General features: G+C 42.8%; 1 protein-coding gene and 1 non-coding gene across 4 annotated transcripts in view; both read right to left on the bottom strand.

The window, feature by feature from the left end:
• SH3GL2 (SH3 domain containing GRB2 like 2, endophilin A1) overlaps positions 1-25,479 on the bottom strand; it is a 150,252-nt gene that overhangs the window by 46,975 nt on the left and 77,798 nt on the right. The gene's annotated exons all lie outside the window — the stretch shown is intronic.
• LOC119948326 lies at positions 5,758-5,895 on the bottom strand. Its single transcript, XR_005456730.1, has one exon. It is a non-coding gene; the product is annotated as a small nucleolar RNA SNORA7 (small nucleolar RNA).

Below are 25,479 nucleotides of genomic sequence, written 5' to 3'. Positions count from 1 at the left end.
CCACAATAAGCCTACAGTCTAGACAGGAAGACGGACATAAATCAATCAATCATACTTATTGACGGCTTACTGTGATCAGAGAACTTATACTAAGGTCTTCAGAGAGTAGAATATAACAGGGTTGGTAGACATTTTCCCTGCCCACAAAGAGCTATAATAATATAAATAAATTATGAACAGGTACATAAAGGCTGTGGGGTTGAGGGTGGAGTTAATACCAAGTGCCCAAAGCATAGAGATCCAAGCACATTACCGCTGAATGAACGAATGAATGCAACTTTTTGCGGTCTCCTCCTCCCCCTCACATCCCCTTTTTGTAGGGGTTCCTCAAGGGTCAGTTCTTGGTCCCCTTCTGTTCTCTATCTACACTCACTCCTTGGTGAATTCATTCACTCCCACGGCTTCAACTATCTTCTCTATGCTGATGATACACAAATCTACATCTCTGCCCCTGCTCTCTCTCCCTCCCGTCAGGCTCACATCTCCTTCTGCCTTCAAGACATCTCCATCTGGGTGTCTGCCCGCCATCTAAAGCTTAATATGTCCAAGACTGAACTCCTTATCTTCCCTCCCAAACCCTGTCCTCTCCCTGACTTTCCCATCACTGTTGATGGCACTACCATCCTTCCCGTCTCACAAACCCGCAACCTTGGTGTCATCCTCGACTCTGCTCTCTCATTCACCCCTCACATCCAATCTGTCACCAAACCCTGCCGGTCTCACCTCTGCAACATCACCAAGATCTGCCTTTCCTCTCCATCCAAACCACTACCCTGCTGGTTCAATCTCTCATCTTATCCTGACTGGATTACTGCATCAGCCTCCTCTCTGATCTCCCATCCTCCTGTCTCTCCCCTTCAATATATACCTCACGCTGCTGCCCGGATCATCTTCGTGCAGAAACACTCTGAGCATGTTACTCCTCTCCTCAAAAATCTCCAGTGGCTACCAATCAACCTACGCATCAGGCAAGAACTCCTCACTCTCGGCTTCAAGGCTCTCCATCACCTCACCCCCTCCTACCCCACCTCCCTTCTTTCCTTCTACAGCCCAGCCCGCACCCTCCGCTCCTCTGCCGCTAACCTCCTCACTGTACCTCGTTCTCATCTGTCCCGCCATTGACCCCCGGCCCACATCCTCCCCCTGGCCTGGAATGCCCTCCCTCCGCACATCCGCCAAGCTAGCTCTCTTCCTCCCTTCAAAGCCCTATTGAGAGCTCACCTCCTCCAGGAGGCCTTCCCAGACTGAGCACCCCATTCCTCTCCACCTCCCCATCCCCCCTGCCCTACCTCCTTCTCCTCCCCACAGCACCTGTATATATGTTTGTACAGATTTATTACTCTACTTTACTTGTACATATTTACTATTCTATTTATTTTATTTTGTTAATTTTTTGTTGTTGTTGTCTGTTTCCCCCTTCTAGACTGTGAGCTTGCCGTTGGGTAGGGACCATCTGTATATATTGCCAACTTGTACTTCCCAAGCACTTAGTACAGTGCTCTACACACAGTAAGCGCTCAATAAATACGATTGAATGAATTGAATGAATTAATGAACACTAGCAAATGATGCTCATCGCAGTTACATTGGGCCGGAATTAGAACCCAGGACCTCCGAATTCCGAGGCCTGAGCTCTTTCCTCTAGGCCACGCTGCTTCTCATACATACCATAGTTCCTTACTCTTCCTCAGAAACTACCCACTGCTGAATCAGACCGTAATTGCTGTGGGATCCTCTGGCCTCACAAGAATGACAGACAGGCGCATAAAACCAATCTCCTTCAGGGACATGGTATTTGGGGACATTTTTCAGAGTAGTTCCCAAGTGATATCAGAAGTCATTGTGGTGGCACTAAATATAAAATGCAACGTGTACTATAAATAGTAATGCACAGTTGGAGTTGATGCTTATGTCATACTCTGGCATATTCACACTCTGGAGTCGTTCACTGATTTCCCTTGAGAAAATTCCTATCAGTAAGCAATTCCCTAATGATAGATTCCTTCCCCTGACTCTGTAAATGAATGATGCCTTAAGATTGATGACTCAGATACAAAGACAAGGAAGGAGTGCCTTCATGTATCTTCGTGTACTGAATCCACTTAGTCTCTAGGGTAGTAGAAGAACACTGCAGTGAATCATCTGTAATGATGTACATACTTTGGGGCAGGAGGAAAGTGGACACTGAGGCTATCTTGAGTCCCCGCCTTAAGAAGCAGGGTGAAGTGGAGGCAAGGATGAAGGGTCAACAGCCTGAAATGCTCTCTGTCAAAGAGGCAGCAGAATGACATAAATGTTTCTGGAACAATCTAAGGGGAAAAACTAGTGATGCACGTTTCCAGAAACACTGGCTCTGTGTAATCAGCAAGCTCTCTACTAACAATAGACTGGCATTTAATGTTATATTTGCCTCAAGCAGATTTGAGTCAAAAATGTAATTTTAACAAAGAAATTCCCTTCAAAAATACACTTGGGCCCAGAAGCCACTCCCACCACCATGGCACTTTTTACAAAGTACCACTGAGAAAGTGGGTCAAAAATTTAATGTGTCCCTTCTGCCAAATGGCTTGTGTGATGTCATCATGTCACACTGTGGGCTCAGCGTAATGCATGCAACATCACCTGTGTCTTTCAGATGTCATGAGGTCAGTCAGTGGCCAAACAAATCCAAGGAAATAAAAGACAGCTGTACATAATTGACTGCATTCAGATGCTACAAGAGTCAAGGACTTACTTGTGAAATCCTGCACTGTTTACTATAAATTTCATTCCTCCTGAGAAAATTCAAATCTGCTATGGCAGTAACATTTCTTGGGAGCAGCTAGATATTTTCTTTTCCAGCAATGCACTTATTTATTTTGATTATTCTTTAAAATATGCATATATTTGACTCCTCCATTATTGCATAAGCTCCTTATTCTGTACTTTCCAAGCACCTGCTACAGTATACTGCACAAAATGAGTGCTCAATAAATCCTAATACAACCACTAATGGATAAAGCATAGGCCTGGGAGTCAGAAGGTCATGGGTTCTAACCCCATCTCTACCACTTGTTTGCTGTGTGACCTTGGGCAAGTCACTTCACTTCTCTGGGTCTCAGATACCTCATCTGTAAAATGGGGATTGAGACTGTGAGTCCCACGTGGGACAGGGACTGTGTCCAGCCTGATTTGCTTGTATTCCCCCTCAGCTCTTAGTACAGTGCCTGGCAAATAGTAAGTGCTTAACAAATATCATTATTATTATTACTACTGCTATTACTTTACATTTAAGACTTAGTAAAATCCACACTGAAAAGATTGAATTAAAAAGTTCACTGCAAAAGGCAAGATGCCCACAAAATGGTGCCCCCACATCATAAATGGGGCATGTTTTTCTTGCATTTCTTAGAAGTTAGGAGTACAAGAATTGATTTGGATTTATTTCATTCTTATATAGTCAGTGAATAATTAGGTGTTAGGGTACTAGTCCAGTAGCAATTATCTAGGGGCAGCAAGAAGGTCAAGGTGATACTGACAGACAGCAGTTCCTCTGCCCATAGAATCAACACGGCATAGTAGATAGGTCATGTGTTCTAATCCTGCCTCCACCACTTGTCTGCTGTGTGACCTTGGGCAAGTCACTTCACTTCTCTGGGCCTCATTTTCCTCATCTGTAAAATGGGGATGGGAACTGAGCCTGTGATCCCCATGTGGAACAGGGGCTGTGTCCAACCCAATTTGCTTGTATCCACCCCAGTGCTTAGTACAGTGCCTGGCACATACTAAGTGCTTAACAAATACCAAAATGATGTGTTTCTGCTTTTCAAAATAGGCTCTACATAAATAGATACCAGAATGTTATTGGGTCAATTCAGACTGCACCTGGTGAGGTCAATAGTTCCATTCACACAGAGTTAAGGGAAATAAGTTAAATCCAGACCTCTACATTGGCAGGGATTTTGTAAGTATGCCTTTGGTTTGGAAAACATTTTGTTGGACACACATTTCCACAATCAAAAAATTTAATTTTCCAAGAAAACATTCATTCCAATAATTTCCGCCACAGCTGAGCAAAGCATTCCTTGGTAAATGTCGCCTTCCTTCTTGCCGCTGTCGGACCCCGCTCCCAACATGATCTGTGCCTACTGGGCTAAAGTTAAAAGATGCCCCCACATGCTCTCAGCATCCCCCCCATTACAAACACACACACACACACACACACACACACACACACACACACACACTTTGGTACACTACTCGCCCCCAAGACCCGACACTGGCTCCCTTCCATGCCACTGAGGAGAATCCATCCTGTCCTGCCTTCCACCACCCTAGCAGGAAAGAGAACAGCAGCCACAGTATGAGGCCTTCACATAAGGCTGGCAGATGCTGCAACTGTTGCTGGGGCTTAATAAAGTGCTCTGCAGAAAGTAAGTGCATAATAAATACTACTAGTACTCTCTCAGTGTTTAGTGCAGTGCTCTGCACACAGTACATACTTAAACACTATTACTACTAATAATTATAATAAATGTCTCCAGAATGAAGGTTGAGAAAAGGTCTTCACAGAAAAAAGTACTTTATTCAATATTCAGCTTTTTAACAACTGCCATTGCTGTGTACTCCTCATTTGTGATGCAAATGTACATTTTCAGAATCAATGAAATCTGGGCTATGTTTGCCATCTCATAACTTCTGGATATTTCTCATTTCTTTCGCCCCACTCAACTCCATATTGCTTCTGATCTTAGTCTGTCTGTTCCAACTTCAGAATGTAGCACTAGGAGGGCAGAATGCTGAACAATCTACAACATTCCACATAGCATGTGCATCTAATATATCCTAAATAGTGATAACCACCCTATGGTTAACCACTTGAAAATGACAGCATCCCTAGAATTCTGAATTGTTTTTATAATGCTTAAGAACAATATCTTTCCTAGGTAAAGCACTCACATCCATCTTCTCTCTATTTTTCTTCATTTGATATTGTTATTATTATTTCACCTGGGTTTCTGTTATACATAACTCATACATAACATGTCAAAAACAATAAAAAGGTTGAGCTTCTGTCTCATGCTGAAGACAGCTGATGAATTATTGGAGCTGAATCCAATTCACTTTCTCATCTAATCTTGTTCCGGAAACATCCTATATCTAATGTTCATTTGTCTGGGTAGGAAATTGAGGGGGTGAACTGAGGTGCTTATTTTGTGCCGAATTCAATTTGATCATAAGATGAGCAATTGTTTTCAGGCTTTCTCTATCAAAATGGATAATCAGTTGCTCATCTATATTTTCACCTATTTTTCTTTGCTCATTTGCTTAGTCTAAAGTATGAAAGTTTGGAAAGCAATATGCAAGATTTCAAAAAAAAAGGGGAATAAATTTAAAATTAAAATATTAGGGAAGGTTTTTTTTAAGTTAGGAGATACTGAAACGTCTTAAATTGTGAGCTCCTGGAGGACAGGTACTGTGGGTGTTAACTTTCTCATACAGTAGAGCAACACTTTATAGGTACTTTTGAAATATCTGTCATGATGTGAATGACTTGTCGCCTTACGCTGTCAAATTTTCTTCAACCCCTAATGACACAATGGACACATTTCTCCCTGAACGACCTACCTACATCTGCAGTCGTTCTGGCAGTGTATACATAGAGTTTTTTTGTTAAAAATTTGGAAGTGGATTACGATTGCCTCCTTCCACGCTGTAAACTTCAGTCTCCACCCTCTACTCTCTCATGCCGCTGCTGCCCAGCACAGGTGAGCTTTCATTTGTACCAGACTGCCTTCCACTTGCTAGCCACTGTCCAAGCTAGGAATGGAATGGGTAGGCCTCTGCTTGACTCTCCCTCCCGTAGTCGAGACTGGTAGAGTAATGGAAACTCTCCAGATGCAACTCTGAGAGGGGTGACTACTCAGTAGGTCTGGTCATATCAGTGAGAAGAGAGAAAATGGTGCTTATATAGGGGAGACATCCTTATTATTTATTGGAGTAGTCCTCCCAGAAAGGTGCCATTTTTTCAATGTCAGGCCAAGAACCAAGAAATGTAAGAAATTAACAAAATTGTTCTGACTTGAAGAGGCAGGACTGCCAAAAGTGCAAGTGTTGTAGGAAGCAGCTGGTACTGGTAATGAGCCTATGCTACTCAGGAAAGCTGTGGAAAGGACACCTGGAACTTAATAGCCTTTCTCATAGACAGCTGTACCTTTAGGTAGTATCTGCGGCAGGACAGTCTCGGCAAAACAAGTTCAATGGTAGAATTATAAATGTGTACGGGCAAAGGGATCTTATCACCAAGTGGATAGAGCACAGGCCTAGGAGTCAGAAGGTCATGGGATCCAATCCCAGCTCTGCCAAATATCTGCTGTGTGACCTTAACTTCTCTGGCCCATAGTTCCCTCATCTGTAAAACTGGGATTCAGACTGTGAGCCCTATGTGGGACAGGGACAATGTATAACTCGGCTATCTGGTATCTAGCCCAGTGCTTAGAACAGTGCCTGGCACATAGTAAGTGCTTAACAAATACCATTATTATTATTATCGTTATCATCTTGAGTCCATAGGTCTAGCTCCTAGAAAAGTCTGAAAACCTTGCTGCCTTCCCAAAGATTCACAACTGTGATGTTATGAAAAAGCTGGTTGGAAAATGCAAGGTTGGGGGTGACCTAGCATTATGAATTTGTGCTAGTGATGTAATATTTTTAGTTTGAATTCTGTTGGATGAGTCTTATGTAATTCTACATTGCTGTGATTTCCAAATAAGTTCCAAGACATCTTTCACATTCCTGAGCAGGACATACGTCTTGTATCCTCTATGATCTTCCTACCTCATAATGTCTTGAAATGTATTTCACAAGGCTGTGGGATCCAAAAGAAAAGCCCTGTGGGTAGGCACCCTGGATTATTTCTTTGCCCTTTTCATGACATACTCTGCAAGATTTAGGGCAAAACATTTTAGTCAGTTTCTCCTCCTAGTAAACATTATGCTGGTATGGCACTCCCAGAGATGGATGCAGATAATCCCCCAAGACACTCAAATGAGGGGAAATTCCAGAGGGGAGGTAAAATCGGGAAAGGACAAAGGGCTGTCCCATAAGAGAGGATGGAGGAGATCCATAGAGGAGAGAAAGAGGGAAAAGGAAGGAAGGCACAACCATGGTAGATGGGGTGTTTCTCTGTGGCTTCTTGGGAATATCAAGATGACAGCTGGATTCAAAGATCGAACCTATGTGAACTTCAAGGCCTTATGAATTCATCTGTCACTGTAGCTGCAGTCCCTTTCCTACAGCAAGACAGGGTTGAGGACTTATGAACTTATAAGCCATCATCCTCAGCACTCATTAAAATGTGCTTATTCAATTATATATTTGGACACCTCTCACTGCAGATACTTTAGTGTTGGTCTCCCCCTTTAGAGGGTAAGTTCCTTGGAGACAAGGAATGTGTCGCTTCTTTAATCTGGCCTTCCCAAGCCCCTAGTACAGTGCACTGTACAAGTGCTCAATAAATATTGCTACTTCCATAGGACTGCATTAAGCAGGAAACAGGCACCCTGCGGTATGGGAAGTCACAGGCCTGGAACAAGCTTCTCCATTTCCCAGCCCTTCCAGCCAATCATCACTTGGAAGCCATCTGTGAGCCAACCAGAGATGTCAGGTGGTGATACAGATGGCAACACATCCTAAAATGCTCTCAATACACACATGTATATGTATACATGTATACAACGCCAACTCTCTCCTCGACCCCCTCCAATCTGGCTTCTGTCCCCTACATTCCATGGAAACTGTCCTCTCAAAGGTCACCAATCACCTCCTGCTTGCCAAATCCAACGGCTCCTACTCTATCCTAATCCTCCTTGACCTCTCAGCTGCCTTCGACACTGTGGACCACCCCCTTCTCCTCAACACGCTATCCAACCTTGGCTTCACAGACTCTGGTCTCTCCTGGTTTGTTCTCCTCATCTCTCCGGTGGTTCATTCTCAGTCTCTTTTGCAGGCTCCTCCTTCCCCTCCCATCCCCTTACTGTGGGGGTTCCTCAAGGTTCAGTTCTTGGTCCCCTTCTGTTCTCTATCTACACTCACTCCCTTGGTGACCTCATTCGCTCCCACGGCTTCAACTATCATCTCTACGCTGATGACACCCAAATCTACATCTCTGTCCCTGCTCTCTCCCCCTCCCTCCAGGCTCGTGTCTCCTCCTGCCTTCAGGACATCTCCATCTGGATGTCTGCCCGCCACCTAAAACTCAACATGTCCAAGAATGAACTCCTTGTCTTCCCTCCCAAACCCTGCCCTCTCCCTGACTTTCCCATCACTGTTGACGGCACTACCATCCTTCCCATCTCACAAGCCTGCAACCTTGGTGTCATCCTCGACTCCGCTCTCTTGTTCACCCCTCACATCCAAGCTGTCACCAAAACCTGCCGGTCTCAGCTCCACAACATTGCCAAGATCCGCCCTCTCCTCTCCATCCAAACCACTACCCTGCTCGTTCAAGCTCTCATCCTGTCCCATCTGGATTACTGCATCAGCATCCTCTCAGATATCCCATCCTCCTGTCTCTCCCCTCTTCAATCCATACTTCATGCCGCTGCCCGGATTGTCTTTGTCCAGAAACGCTCTGGGCATGTTACTCCCCTCCTCAAACATCTCCAGTGGCTACCAATCAACCTACGCATCAGGCAGAAACTCCTCACCCTCGGCTTCAAGGCTCTCCATCACCTCGCCCCCTCTACCTCACCTCCCTTCTCTCTTTCTACAGCCCAGCCCGCACCCTCCGCTCCCCTGCTGCTAATCTCCTCACCGTGCCTCGTTCTTGCCTGTCCCGCCGACAACCCCTGGCCCACTTCATCCCCCTGGCCTGGAATGCCCTCCCTCCGCACATCCGCCAAGCTAGCTCTCTTCCTCCCTTCAAGGCCCTACTGAGAGCTCACCTCCTCCAGGAGGCCTTCCCAGACTGAGCCCCCTCCTTCCTCTCCCCCTCCTTCCCCTCTCCATCCCCTCCGCCTTACCTCCTTCCCCTCCCCACAGCACCTGTACATAGGTCTATATGTTTGTATGTATTTATTACTCTATTCATTTATTTATTTCGTTTGTACATATTTATTCTATTTATTTTATTTTGTTATTATGTTTTGTTTTGTTCTCTGTCTCCCCCTTCTAGACTGTGAGCCCACTTTTGGGTAGGTACTGTCTCTATACGTTGCCAACTTGTACTTCCCAAGCGCTTAGTACAGTGCTCTGCACACAGTAAGCGCTCAATAAATACGATTGAATGAATGAATACATATATGTGTGTGTGTGTGTGTATATGTACACACACACACACACACACACATATAAGGAGTGGGGAGCATTTTCATATTCATATGCAGTGCATTTTTACAGAATACAGAAAAAGGACTCCCACACACTCACACACACATTTGTGGGGGGTCCTTTTTCTATATTCTGTATCTATTGTGTGTGCATGTGTATTTTGTACAAACTGTGTGTTTTTTATAGAAAGTCATTTCTGGTGAAGCAAGGTAACCATGTTCAAGAAGAACCTCGGGTTATAGGAAATTTGCCTTATAGTAATGATTCAATGGGAATTAATGGGTTAAAACAGTAGGTGTTAGAAAAGATGACCATTTTTGAAATAAATTCTAAAAATTTTATTCTGTTCAATAAATCAATCATATTTATTGAGTGCTTACTGTGTGCAGAGCATCATTCTAAGCACTTGGGAGAGTACAATATTAACCAACACATTCTCACCCACAGTGAGCACACTGGAAGAAGGCTTACAGGCTTGCTCTTCATTGCTATTTTATTGACTAAATATTGGAAAGTTGCAAAAACATCAAGAAACATGAAACACTATAGTAAGGCTGACACGGAAGCTGGGAAGCATAGCACCATTGTGCCCTGAGCAATGCCACCCAATCTACTTGTGCCACCTTGAGGGTCACGTTAGATCCAAAATAGACTCACGCTTTGGAAAGAATAGTCCCTAATTTTTTCTTGATGTTGTAACCATATCGTGTGATGAAAACACATGCTATAACAACAATAATTATCTACCCAAGTTCTCTTATAATGTGAGGGCTGTTCTTGAAAATCCTCACATAACAGGAAAACTCATGCTGCGGTGCTCACCGATTCTGATTCCACACACTCATGCACACACGCCCACTCAGATTCTTCCAGTTCCAAGGTATACCAAGCTCAAAAAGGCTTGCATCGTGATAAGAATATTCCCTAATTCCTTAAAATCTCAGTTGTATTTGAGGATAAGTAAACACTTTCGTTAAGCATTTTGGTGGTGTAAAATGCTAGAGATAAAGCACCAGTAGAGTTTTGTGCTAGCATTAGCTCATTATACCTCTTCAATTTACTTTGTAAACTCCATTGGGCACAATTTCTCATTTATAACAACAAACTGATCCAGAAAACTCAGAAACTGAAATATGGCAAGAAAAATTAGCTTACAGGCTGGTTTGTAGCTCACCAAAGAGCTCCCCAGGGCATCATTAAACTTAAAAACTCATCAATTATATGGCATCCCACCGGCTTCAGATGGAAACCTAAAACTACAGAGGTCAGATTAACATCAAGTATGTCATGGAAAACCACCATACATATCAGCCTTTGACTGATCCAATCTAGCAGAAAAAGATCAAGGGCTATAAAGGGCACTGACTTTAAATCCCTCTTGTAGGCCACACCAGTTACCAGCTGCTGAAAATTCAAAAGGCCTCCCTCTCTGCAAAAGTCAGAGAGCAATCACTGCGTAAGGTGATACCTCAATGAGGGAAACAAAACCAAAAGGTGAAGAAACATGGGGTACTTTCCAAACAACCTCCCCAAAGGTAAAAAAAAGATGCACCACAATATTAGACATGGGATTGGGCTACTCAGATCATGGTGCTAAACAACAAGGCACATATTATCACAACTGCAAGGATACAAAACTCTGAAATGAGAGAAGAGGAACCAATTACTTTAGTTTACAGACTCACACACCAGCCTAACTAGAATGCCTGCATTCACTTGAAATATCCTCAACTGCTGCTGTAGTTTCTTCTGACTTTCTTTACTCCTGAGAAATACACAGTTATTCTAATTAGAAGGCATTTGTTTCAAATGTGCTTTGCATTAAAAATACATATATCCTGTATACCATATATTGATAACTTGGGTAACAGCGAGAGGGTTCTAAAGGAACCTGGGGCTGTTTGTGATACTCGCTCCTTGGTGGCAATATTACTTTCACATCACAGGCACTCAACTCATGTGGGAAAACTCATTCTGCAAGTTTTATTTCAACTGTAATTAATAAACTGACAATCCTTAAGGGACTTCAAGATTTGAGATGTAATTATAAGAAAACAAATATCTCCTCCAGATTAAAATTTAAATGATGAAAAAATAGGGCTTATAAATATGGAAGGTCTTAGTGGTTTCATTAACAAAGAATTCCAAGGGAAAGGAAAGTAGCTCTAAATGCAATGAGTTGAGAAATAGATAATATTCTGGAATACACAAAATCCATTAAACAATTTACTATTTACAGCTAGGAGTAGGTGTAAAATTTGGTAGATTCTACAGTAGCAGTAATAATATTTAGTTAGCATCTACTGGGTACACACACTGTGGAAAGACCAAGATCCCATCACATCACATCCTTCAAAAAATAAACCAAGAACAGTCTACCGTAGCAATTTTCTTGCCTCTCCAGAATCACCCATTAGGAGGTAATGAAAATAGGAATTAAGCAAACCACAGTCATCGTCTGTACTGATCTCTGTTAGCCTTGCCTATCCCAGTAGCTCTGTAGTAGTCATACAGCTTCAGGTACCAGGCTCCTCCCAAAACATGGATATTGAGCTACAGTAGAGAACCTGATGTACTGAAAAGAAAGAAAAGGAAAAACAAAACAAAACAGATCTTTGCTCCCCCTTTGGAGCTGGAGAAGTGACTCTGTGTGTTTTTTATGAAATGGACACCACTAATATGGCGAGGTTGCTAGAGTGCAAGGAACAATCTGATGTATCATTTCCAGTCAATTTTGTGTCTAGATGATACACTAGATTGTAAGCTCCTAGTGGGCAGGGAATGTGTCTACCAACTCTGTTGAATTCAAGAGCCCCAGCTTGGGAGTCAAGGGTCTTGGGTTCGAATCCCAGATCCTCCACTGGTCAGCTTTGTGACTTTGGGCAAATCACTTCACTGTGCCTCAGTTACCTCATCTGTAAAATGGGGGTGAGGACTGTGAGCCACAAGTGGGACAACCTGTTAACCTTGTATCTACCCCAGCACTTACAACAGTACTGGCACATAATAAGCACTTAACAAATACCACTATTATTACTATTATTATTGTTAAGTGCTTAGTACAATGCCCTGCACATGGTAAATGTTCAATGAATACAATTGACTGAGTCAATGATTGACAGGAGCCTTTGAGCTTTTCCAGTCCATGAAGCCTAGTACTTTGCCCAATCCCAGGAACAAAGTGTCTTCCCCTAAGAGGCACATACGAGGGTAGGGGCTGGGTATGGCAGGACTTTATATGGTAATAATGAAGGTTTCCCTTGAGAACAATAAATGAGCCTTCTGAACTTCAGACCCACAAATATGAGTAAAGAATGTGATTACGGTGATTATGATTTGTGCAGAATTACTAATACTACTTTTTCTGTCAGTTGTGTTTTAGCTGGAATGCAGTGCAATAAGCAGGCAGGGGTGAAGCAAAATGAAAATGCAAGCAAAGCCTTTTTAATGGGCAGGGCATTGTGCCATAGCACAGTGACCCCACGAGATTGCCTTGGTAGCTGCTATCATTTTTGTTGCCCACATTATTTGTTTTGCCATCTGTCTCCCCCTTCTAGACTGTGAGCCCGTAGTTGGGTAGGGACCATCTCTATATGTTGCCAACTTGTACTTCCCAAGCGCTTAGTACAGTGCTCTGCATGCAGTAAGCGCTCAATAAATACGATTGAATGAATGAATGAATTATCCAGCTTTTTTTTCCAGAATTCCTGCTGGACTTGTCCACCTCATAGAACACCATAGGTTTTTCACTGAAGAACCCATCCCTGCTGATGGCATAGCCTCAGCAGGCATTCCCCCTCTTGGAGAACGAGTAAAATCACCTTGCCACCTCCTACCTTACCTCACAGATCTACCACTACAACTGTACCTCAATCTCGTCCATCTCCCCGCCAGCCTCTTGCCCACATCCTGCCTCTGGCTGGAACATTCTTCCTCTTCATATCTGACAGACAATAACTCTCCCCAACTTCAAAGCCTTATTGAAATGCATCTGCTCCAAGAAGCCTTCCCTGTGTAAGCCCTCATTTCCTCTTCTCCCTCTCTCTTCTGCATAGCCTTTGCACTTGGATTTGCTGTTTTTTCACCCCTCCTTCAGCCCCACAGCACATATATATATACATATATAGATCCATAATTTATTTATGTATATTAATGTATGTTCCCCCTCAAGACTATAAGCTCGCTGAGGGCAGGGAATGTGTCTACCTACTTTATTATAGTTTACTCTCCCAAGTGCTAGGTACAGTGCTTGGCACACAGTAAATGCTCAATAAATGAATGATTGATAAAACTCAAATCTCCTGACACCCAGGGCCTTGTTCTTTACCACTGGACCATCAGAAGGATTAGGATTTAATATCATGCCTATAATGCTTACAAAAGTATAATTTGAGATTCAACCAAAGGTATTAATGGAGTGCTTACTTTGTGCAGAACATTGTACTAAATGCTTGGGAGAGTACAATAGGGTTGTTGGCATGATTCCAGCTCACAAGAAATGAGTTACACAGCTGAGGGAACAGAACTCAGAATATATAGCACTTATGTACAAATCACAATACTTATGTGCATATATTTAAATTTATTATAAATTATTTATTAATATTAACATATGTCTCCCCTCTAGACTGCAAGCTCATTATGGGCAGGGAACGTGGTAGCTAATTCTTTTGTATGGTACTCCTCCAAGCACTTAGAACAGTGCTCTGCACATAGTGAGTGCTCAGTAAATACTATTAATTGATTGACTGATAATAGCAAAAGAAAATGCAGTCCAGTACCTTACACAGAATGTTATTCACCATATCCTTTATTCTCTCAACATTTATTGCCACACCAGATCCCCACTATAGATCTTTCTCAAATGTTGGGTGGGACTCTGCTTGCAGAGACTGAAAAGGCATCGGAGAAGGTACACGTAAATATAGGCTCTAACCTGACCCTAGGTAGGCAGTCTAACCCATCAGAGAGTTGGGAATCTCCAACTATCCTGGCATTTCTTTCATTTACTCATTCAATCATATTTATTGAGCACTTACTGTGTGCAGAGCACTGTACTAAGCACTTGGGAAGTACAAATCGGGAACATACAGAGACGGTCCCTACCCAACTCAGAACATGAAACTGCAGCGGGGAACTAAAACTCTACCTGTTTCATTAGGGACAAGAGTTTTCATTTCCCATCCACATATAATCTTAAAATGGCTTATCTGCAAAGTAACAACTTACTGGAGATGAGCCTGATTGAACTATTAGGTCTGATGAAAGGCTGTTGGATAATGGTTTTCTTCAAGTGACTTCTCGAGATGGGTAAGTGGCAATTTCTGATTGTGCTCAGAGAAGGTAAATGCTGAGTTTTCAGTTTCCCCCTCATTAATCGCCCCAGTTGTAGAAATTTCCAGTTTGCAAACAGGGTTTTCTAGCTCTCATGGGAGTGCTCTTGAATGCACCCACCCAGCAAATAAACTGTTGCTCTCCCTGCTCATTTGACTCGGTACCTTCCATGGGTGAAGACTTCTGAAATGGCAGGCCTCATATGCAAAGTGAATAAGACATTTTCTGGAATCAAGTGCTCTTATGGATGGGTCATTAACACTTTTAGGCCACAAAGGTAACTTTTGATAGATGATATGAATGAAGTACTATACTAGGAAACATCAGTCGTAGAGGAAATCACCTACTGAAATCATCTAGGGCAAACAGACTAAGCATTTTTTTCGAAAACCTAATATTTGTAGTCATATCGTCTCTAATTCCCATGGGGAAACAGAAGAAAGAATCAGGTTATTATAACAAGAATTATAATAATTGTGACATTTGTTAAGCACTTACTATGTGCCAAGCAATGTACTAAACGCTGGGGCATATACAAGACAATCGGGTTGTGACACACTCCCTGTCACAGTACAATTCACAGTAGCAGAGAGTAAAAGTATTGAATTTCCACTTCATAGATGAGGAAACTGAGGAACAGAAACTTGTCCAAGGTTACAGAGGTCAAAAATCTCCAGTGGCCACCAATCAACCTACGCATCAGGCAGAAACTCCTCACCCTCGGCTTCAAGGCGCTCCATCACCTCGCCCCCTCCTACCTCACCTCCCTTCTCTCCTTCTACAGCCCAGCCCACACCCTCCACTCCTCAGCCGCTAATCTCCTCACCGTGCCTCGTTCTCGCCTGTCCCGCCGTCGATCCCCGGCCCACATCATCCCCCTGGCCTGAAATGCCCTCCCTCTGCCCATCCGCCAAGCTAGCTCTCTTCCTCCCTTCAAGGCCCTACTGAGAGCTCACCTCCTCCAGGAGGCCTTCCCAGACTGGGCCCCCTCCTTCCTCTCCCCCTCCTCCCACTCTCCATCCCCCCGCCTTACCTCCTTCCCTTCCCCACAACACCTGTATATATGTTTGTACATATTTATTACTCCATTTATTTTACTTGTAAATATCTATTCTATTTATTTTACTTGGTTAATATGTTTTGTTTTGTTCTCTATCTCCCCCTTCTAGACTGTGAGCCCACTGTTGGGTAGGGACCGTCTCTATATGTTGCCAACTTGTACTTCCCAAGCGCTTAGTACAGTGCTCTGCACACAGTAAGCGCTCAATAAATACAATTGATTGATTGATTGATTACGGAGCAGAAAAATGGCAGAGCCAGGACTAGATATTGGATAGATGCTGTCAAATATTAATTCCAAGTAAATCTTCCGCCTCTATCCACGTTTTTAAACTAGAGCACACTAGAGAGACTGTCCTGGTTAACTGCACTAATGAATACATTCTATGTTCCTGAGTGGGGTTAAATTTTTATATACTTATGCATGAAATTTTTGACGGAGTTGATGAAAAGTAGACTGATAAATTGCACAGGCTGCTGTTGATTCAGTCATCAATTATAATATGCAAACTTTAAACTCCATTATATATTATTATGAAAGCAATAAGAATTTTTCAGTGTTCAAATATACACACTAACAATAAACCAGCTGAAACATTACAATAAATACTGAAATACTAATCTTAAAAAGACTATATTCTGTGAGACTTTCACTTTTTAAAATTGACTTTTCACAAGCTACACATTGGTGAGGATGTCAGTGCTATTTTAGAGAAATACATTTAGTTTGTACATATGAAACCTACTTTCCTACAAAGCAATTTGGTATATAGGCCTTACATTATTTCTGCATGAAAGGCAAAGGAAGGGAAAGAGGAAGGGGCTAAAAAATTAGGTGAAGTAATCCTGACTCTGTTCACTGACTACCTATTTGCCCTCAGACAAATAATTTTACCTTACCATGCTGTAGCTTCCATCTTTAAAAAACTAATCTCTTAACCTCCATATACAGATATTGCAATGTTAAAATGACATACTACATGTGAAACAGCTGTAAATTATGTGGAAAAACGGCATCTTCGAAAGCTATTATCTAGTCAGTATAGTTTTCACAATAATTGAAATGTAATCCAACACATTTAGTATTTCAATTTCATATTGAGCTCCAAGTCTGAACACAAATACCCATATTTTGTCAGTTTCACTGACATCAGGAACACTCTATTAGTTGTACTAAATGCATCAGCAAGATAGATTGGCAGATAAGTGAGGAAGTCTCATGCTTCATCCATCTTTCTATTGTTTTGTCTGACTTTACCCTTAGACCTCAGAGCATAAATCACCACACAAAGGTCAATAGACAACCTCAGAAAGAGCATAGAAGATTATTATTCTCATGAGGAATTCTTCTCTGACAAAAAAACAACAACCAAAAACCCACAAGAAAACAGATTGAGGGGTTGTGAAAGAAGTAGCTGAAGTAGCAGTGCCATGAGTATAAATTCAGCCATTCAGTCACCATCTTTAACATTAAGTGATATTTTTACATTTGACCCTTTGCACACTACCCAGTGGGGCTTTCCAGATACTGTGGTATTCCCCAAATATTGTGCTACATAGGGATCATTGCTCCTTAAGCAATTTATAATTCAATTTTTCCACTTTATTTTTACTTTTTTCAAAGTATTTGGCCATGGTCACAGGTAAAAGGGGGAAAGAAATAAGGAAACTAGCTCAGGGGATGTCCAGATGAAGAAAACTAAGAGATGAACACCACACACTAGGGTAGCCAAATGACAATTCTTAGAAAATCCCGTAACTAAGAATGTAACATTGAGGAAAAAAAAAAATCACACTTTAAATCAAACATACTGTGCACTCTGAAGGCTCTGGGTAAGATGCACATTTTCCAGGTTTCAGCTGGCCTGTCCGCTGTCTGGGACTGATATGGCCCTGGATGTCTTTATGCCAAGTGGAATTCCTCCACCTCAGCTCTGGCCACCAAATTCCTTGGCTCACAAGTAGCATCTAAGTTCACAGGAAGGCAATGGCTCTGAAGGAAGTAGGTGAAAGTATTCACCCCTCCGCGAGCCCTATAACTCTTACATACATATTGGTAACTTATTTATTTATATTGAGGTCTATCTCCTCCCTCTAGACTGTAAGCTCCTTGTGGGCAGGGAACGTGTTTACCAACTCTGTGATATTGTACCTTACCAAGCGTTTAGCACAATGCACTGCACACAGTCAGTGCTCAATTCATAAGATTGACTGTGATAATAATAATATTTAGCAAGTTTCTATTGTATGCTTCGGCATGGCAGCGTTGAGTGACCTACACTCAGAATCACAGAAGTCCAGAGACGGATTTTTAAAGAGGTTCCTAACACAGCTTGGAGTTAGGACTTAACTGCGGCAGGTAAGATAAAACAGGTAAGGTCTTCCTCAATTTATCAATTCACGACATTCTCACCTACCCCAGCTATCCTTTCCCATTATCAACCTTCACCTTGTATTAGCTGAATCCAATGGGCGCTAGGGGCTCCTGTCAAGTCAGATAACACCGAGTTGGCTGTAACCCCAACATAATAGCAGCATTTAATGCATTCTCAGATTTTAAATGTTTTCATGTTCCCTTATTATTTTTTTATGATTTTAACATAAGCTTTTGGCAGTTTCCTAAGAAGCCTATCGACAGAAGCAAAACTACTTAACACAGGTCATAAGAGGAGCCAAGTATTAAAACACTCCTGGAAGTATACAAAAAACATTTAGCCATATAAATGAGACACGGCTTTACAACAATAGGAGAGATGGGAGACTGTGAAAAACAACAGACTGAAGAGTTAGATGGAAGAAGAAGCAGAGAAGCAGAAGCAGAGAAGCTGTGTGGCTCAGTGGAAAGAGCCCGGGCTTTGGACTCAGAGGTCATGGGTTCAAATCCCAGCTCTGCCAACTGTCAGCTGTGTGACTTTGGGTGAGTCACTTAACTTCTCTGTGCCTCAGTTACCTCATCTGTACAATGAGGATTAAAACTGTGAGCCCCCCCCCCGCCCCCGGGACAACCTGATCACCTTGTAACCTCCCCAGCGCTTAGAACAGTGCTTTGCACATAGTAAGCGCTTAACAAATGCCATCATTACTATTATTATTTTTTTTAAGAAGGAGGATATCTAAGATGAATTCAAAGGAACAGGATAAAGAAAAAAAAATGGGGAATGGAGAGGACAGATGAAAAGAGAAAAGACTCAGTTCAAGAGACTTAGAAACATATGGGATTCAGGGTAGAGAGTGGGTGAGGAGAGAGTGGGTGGGGAGAGAGAGGGAGAGAGAAATAGTTTGTCCGCTACGCACAGAAGCTTCTAACGAACTCCCCTGAATATAGCAGATGTAAACTCAATGTGAGTTTGAAGAATCCCTAAAAAAATGGAAAGTCTTTCTCAGTTGGGATTTGAGAGAAAGGAGAAAACACATGAAGAGCCCCACGGATCAGTGTGTTCATGTTTGTGTGGGGAAGGGGGCGGGGGGGGGGGGGTGTTCGGGTATAGAGAGATTTGGTAAAGTGAATGTATTAATTTGGAATATGCTGGGCAAAGATGCATTTCACTCTTCAAAAACCACCATCAATCTACATTTCCACATTTCTTCTCCAAGGAAAAGATATACCAGGATTAAGGCATGAAGACTTTTTTTCTAAAGCCAGATGTATCTTAATGGTACATGCAGAACCCAGGGAAAAATAAAGTTGTATTTAAACAGTAAAAACATAGTGGGTGAAGTGCATTTCCAGTTAACATCTGCACAAACCACCAGCTCATGGTAAAAGATTACAGCCCCATTACTGATTTCCACAATTCACCTACTCCTGGTGCCACCATTATTAAATTTCTTTTAAAATTATTATGTTGAATTCTGGTAGATGTTCTTTGTCTTCAGCTCACTTGGGTGACCTGGAAAGCAGCTCACCTGATTGAGGCAGAATTGAAGGGAAGTACTTGATGCACGCTCACTGTAACAAAAGGTCAGCCCAAGACCAGACATGTGTACTCCGTGCCAGAGCCAAAGGTTTGGCTAAAGAAAGGTATCTTCTAGACCAAGACCAGTACTACCAAAAGAGTAGAGGATATGAAAGTGTAAAAGCGGGGACCCGTCATCCCCGTCAGCGATTCCGTACATTCAACTCCCTTCTCTCAGGCCCCAAGTTCCTCCCCCGGTTCCTCCCCCTCCTCCTTCCCTCACCCCCAAAGATCTGGCCTCCTACTTCATTAATAAAATTAAATCCATCAGGTATGACCTCCCCAAAGTCACTCCCCCCCACCCTTCTCCAACCCCCCGGCTCTCAATACTCTCTGCTACTCTCCCATCTTTCCCAGCAGTATCCTCAGAGGAGCTCTCCTCCCTCCTCTCAAGTGCTACTCCGGCCACCTGTGTTTCTGACCCCATTCCCTCTCATCTCATGAAATCTCTCACTCCGTCCCTTCTCCCCTCCTTATCTTCCATCTTCAACTGCTCACTCTCCACTGGTTCCTTCCCCTCTGCCTTCAAACATGCCCATGTCTCGCCCATCCTAAAAAAACCCTCTCTTGACCCCACCTCACCTTCTAGTTATCGCCCCATCTCCCTCCTACCATTCCTTTCCAAACTCCTTGAACGAGTCGTCTACACATGCTGCCTCGAATTCCTCAACGTCAACTCTCTCCTCGATCCCCTCCAGTCTGGCTTCCATCCCCTACATTCCACAGAAACTTCTCTCTCAAAGGTCACCAATGACCTCCTGCTTGCCAAATCCAACAGCTCATACTCTATCCTAATCCTCCTCGGCCTCTCAGGTACCTTCGACCCTGTGGACCACCCCCTTCTCCTCAACACGCTATCTGACCTTGGCTTCACAGACTCCATTCTCTCCTCATTCTCCTCTTATCTCTCCGGTCCTTCATTCTCAGTCTCTTTTGCATGCTTCTCCTCCCGCTCCCATCCCCTTACTGTGGGGGTTCCTCAAGGTTCAGTTCTTGGTCCCCTTCTGTTCTCGATCTACACTCACTCCCTTGGTGACCTCATTCGCTCCCACGGCTTCAATTATCATCTCTACGCTGATGACACCCAAATCTACATCTCTGCCCCTGCTCTCTCCCCCTCCCTCCAGGCTTGCATCACCTCCTGCCTTCAGGACATCTCCATCTGGATGTCTGCCCACCACCTAAAACACAACATGTCCAAGACTGAACTCCTTGTCTTCCCTCCCAAACCCTGCCCACTCCCTGATATTCCCATCACTGTTGACGGCATTACCATCCTTCCCGTCTCACAAGCCCGCAACCTTGGTGTCATCCTTGACTCCGCTCTCTCATTCACCCCTCACATCCAAGCCGTCATCAAAACCTGCCGGTCACAGCTCTGCAACATTGCCAAGATCCGCCCTTTCCTCTCCATCCAAACTGCTACCCTGCTCGTTCAAGCTCTCATCCTATCGCGGCTGGACTACTGTATCAGCCTCCTCTCCGATCTCCCATCCTCTTGTCTCTCCCCACTTCAATCCATACTTCACGCCGCTGCCCGGATTGTCTTTGTCCAGAAATGCTCTGGGCACGTTACCCCCCTTCAGTGCCTACCAATCAACCTAGGCATCAGGCAGAAACTCCTCATCCTCGGCTTCAAGGCTCTCCATCACCTCGCCCCCTCCTACCTCACCTCCCTTCTCTCTTTCTACAGCCCAGCCCGCACCCTCCGCTCCTCTGCCGCTAATCTCCTCACCGTGCCTCGTTCTTGCCTGTCCTGACGTCGATCCCCGGCGCACGTCATCCCCCTGGCCTGGAATGCCCTCCATCCCCACATCCACCAAGCTAGCTCTCTTCCTCCCTTCAAGGCCCTACTGAGAGCTCACCTCCACCTGGAGGCCTTCCCAGACTGGGCCCCCTCCTTCCTCTCCCCCTCCTCCCCCCTCCATCCCCCCTGCCTTACCTCCTTCCCTTCCCCACAGCACCTGTACATATGTATATATGTTTGTACGTATTTATTACTCCATTTATTTATTTATTTTACTTCTACATATCTATTCTATTTAATTTTGTTAATATGTTTTTTTTGTTCTCTGTCTCCCCCTTCTAGACTGTGAGCCCACTGTTGGGTAGGGACCGTCTCTATATGTTGCCAACTTGAACTTCCCAAGCACTTAGTACAGTGCTCCGCACACAGTAAGTGCTCAATAAATATGATTGATTGATTAATTGAAAAACAATGTAGCATCCTCCATAGCCACACGAAGCCCATGAATAAGCATTTCTGACACAACATACATGCATTTGGCTCCATTTTAGATGGGAAAACACAAGTCCTATTTTCCAAAAACAGCAAGAAAAATTTCCCTAGATGTATAATGGAGGAGGAATGGAGGAAATGCTCGCGAGACAAAACTCTCAGCAAGAGAATGGATTATTTCACACTGGCAACCTACGTTTCCTATCCTCCTGTACAAATCTGGTCTGACAGTAGGAAGAAGAACAATCTTGCAGTCCAGAAAAGGAACACCCATGCGGAAGAGTGATAGGTGTCCAGTTTAGACAGCTATCTAGAACCATGTTATGTCTGCCTGGGCCCACCAAGTTTTCTTTCTGGATTACCAGGATCCTGTCCAAATGAAGAAGGAGTTCATCTGGGAGGGTCCGTTTCCAGTACTAGTGACAGAACCCAAAGCTATAGGGGCTAAGAGTGGGATTGGAAAAAAAAAAACAGAAGCAGCCTCCCAGAAAGAAGGAAATGGGATTGTCCCATCATGTTTACAGACAATGAGCATCACAGTTATAATATAATAATAATAATAATAATAGTAATGGCATTTATTAAGCACTTACTATGTGCAAAGCACTGTTCTAAGCACTGGGGAGGTTACAAGGTGATCAGGTTATCCCACGGGAGGCTCACAGTCTTAATCCCCATTTTACAGATGAGGGAACTGAGGCACAGAGAAGTTAAGTGACTTGCCCAAAGTCACACAGCTGACAAGTGGCGGAGCCGGGATTTGAACCCATGACCTCTGACTCCAAAGCCCGGGCTCTTTCCACTGAGCCACGCTGCTTCTCTGGTTCTCTGCGTCTCTGGTTATGTCCTACCACATAGCCTTGCTTCATTCTGAAGGGGATGGGAGAAAAGGTCAATCGTGGTACCTTAAACTCTGGCTCGAACAACATAACATGACATAGCCTAGACAGCATAATTTGCTCAGCAATTTCCAGATCCCTGGTCTGCTGATGGCATGAAAAGCCTTTATAATACACAACAGCAAGACACCTTGAAAGGGGTAAACTGGGAAGTTGGAATAAAAGATTTGATCTAGGAAAGCAAAGCCTCAATCTCAAACAATTGAAACTAGCTGTAAACAGCAATCAACAGAGAGGTTACTCTCCTTGAGCAAAGGTTTTTGAAGTCCTGGAGGCCAAGAAGCAGGCTAGAAAACAGAGACTGGACCTATAGGGAGCAAATGTTTGTCTCTACAAGCAAACAATGCACAAGATAAGTAGATCAAGAATCAACAATCACACACAGGATTGGGATCTCACCCACCAACAGCAACATCTTTGAAAACAAAGGCTAGCTGTATCTTTATTCAGCTCCATTATAAAGTTCTCATCTTAAAGCCAATATTTGGATATTTTTAATAAGTAGTATTGATGGGCTGCTTATTTGATCAATCATATTTATTGAGCCTTTTCTGTATGCAGAGCACTTTAGAAGCACTTGAGAGAGTAAAATACAATAGAGTTGGTCATCTCATTCCCTGTTCACAAGGATCTTACAGTCTAGATGGGGAGACAGGCAATAAAATTAATTAAGGATATGCTGTCTTGAATTGATGCTACAGTCCATTACATACCCTAACCTAAGCTTGTCTTACGATTGTCATGTATCCCAATCAAAAGGCTGTGCTGTCATGAGTCCATTTGGTCATTTGAATCATTTGCCAATGCCAAAAAGAATTATTACAAAAGAAACCTTTGTCAGACAGATATTGCAGAAAGTGAAACATACGACTAAAAGATAAAATAAAACCCAACCCTCTTGATACTCAAATTAAAATAAATGAAACTCAGTAATAATTCATCATATTAAATATCTTAAACCATAGGGAAATCCAATCTGTAAATGTTAATACAAAAACCAGTCAAAGGAAACTCCCTTTGAGAGTCAGGTGACTATGCTCCTACAGGGGAAAGAATCAACTTCTTCAACTATATCTGAGACTTTAGTACTGTATGTTGTAAGCTTAGAAAAGGTAGTCTGTGGAAAGTTTCAGGTGTTACATATCAGCCTGATGGGTAGTAATCTTTCCAAGATGTTTCCAAGTTTGCACCACAAGGCATGAAAGTGCAGCTTTAACCCAGAATGTTACATAATAGAATACATATGCTTCCACTTCAGGAGGTAGAATGTCTATAAACGATCGTTTTTTTTCAGCTACGCAATTCCAAGTAGCAGCATGGCTAAGTAGAAAGCACAGGCCTGGGAGTCAGAGGACCTGGGTTCTAATCCCAGCTTCGCCACCTGCCTGAGGCATGACCTTGGGCAAGTCACTTAATTACTCTGAGCCTCAGTTAGCTCATCTATAAAATAGGGATTAAATATAATGATAATAACAATTATTATTATGGTATTTGTTGAGTGCTTACTATGTGCCAAGCACTGTTCTAAGCTCTGGAGGTAGATACAAGGTAATCAGGTTGTCCCACGTGGGGCTCATAGTCTTAATCCCCATTTTTACAGATGAGGTAACTGAGGCCCAGAGGAGATAAGTGGCTTGCCCAAGGTCATACAGCAGACAAGTTGTGGAGTCGGAATTAGAACCCGCATCCTCTGACTCCCAAGCCTGGGCTCTTGCCACTAAGCCACTATCTGTTCTCTCTCCTACTTACCCTGAGAGCCCCATGTGGGACAGGCTGTATCTGACCTGATTATCTTCTATCTACACATATTAAGCACTTTAAAGGTTCCACTATTATTATTAAGATGATGATGGCATCACATAAAAATAGAGATTGAGGATTTTTTACAAAAGCATATCCAAATCTGTACCACACTAATCCTATCACTATGTTCTGATATAAATGGTCTCAATTTGGCATAGACAGCCTTGTAATAATGTGCCTAACTCTCTCCACCTGATGCACTTTCAAAATAGCACTCCCTTATATTAGATAAAAGTGAATAATAATTTCAGAGCCATTACTTTCAATTAGCCTATTTTGAAAAGATTCTTTTTTGTTCACACCAGCAAAGATTATATTCCTCTATCTTGTCTGTCTATTCAAAGGCAAACGTGACTCAAGAAGAAACTCTGATCATTTGTCATTCTTCAAGCTACCACATTAGGATAAGACCTTTTTATATAAAGAAAAGCACTAAGTACAATGCTTGACACAAGGTAAGTGATGAACAAATACAAGGATAATAATAGTAATAACAATAACAATGATATAATGCGGAAACAATTGTTAATTACTCTCCAGTTTAATCAGCCAGATTTGCAAAGACTGATAAACTTTCACCAGAGGGACATATTCAAACCGCAATCAAAAGTATTTACAAGTGTTTACTCTGTGGTGAACACTTTACTTTCATTCATTCATTCAATCGTATTTCTTGAGCACCTGTGTGCAGAGCACTGTACTAAGCGCTTAGGAAGTACAAGTTGGCAACATATACAGAGGGTCCCTACCCAACAGCGGGCTCACAGTCTAGAAGGGGGAGACAGACAACAAAACACAACATATTAACAAAATAAAATAGAATAGTAAATATGTACAAGTAAAATAGAGTAATAAATATGTACAAACACATATACATAAA

The sequence above is a fragment of the Tachyglossus aculeatus genome, chromosome X4 (assembly GCF_015852505.1).
Source record: "Tachyglossus aculeatus isolate mTacAcu1 chromosome X4, mTacAcu1.pri, whole genome shotgun sequence".
Lineage (NCBI taxonomy): Eukaryota > Metazoa > Chordata > Mammalia > Monotremata > Tachyglossidae > Tachyglossus > Tachyglossus aculeatus.
Note: the sequence above shows the minus strand (reverse complement) of the source record. Positions and strands in the feature narration are given on the sequence as shown.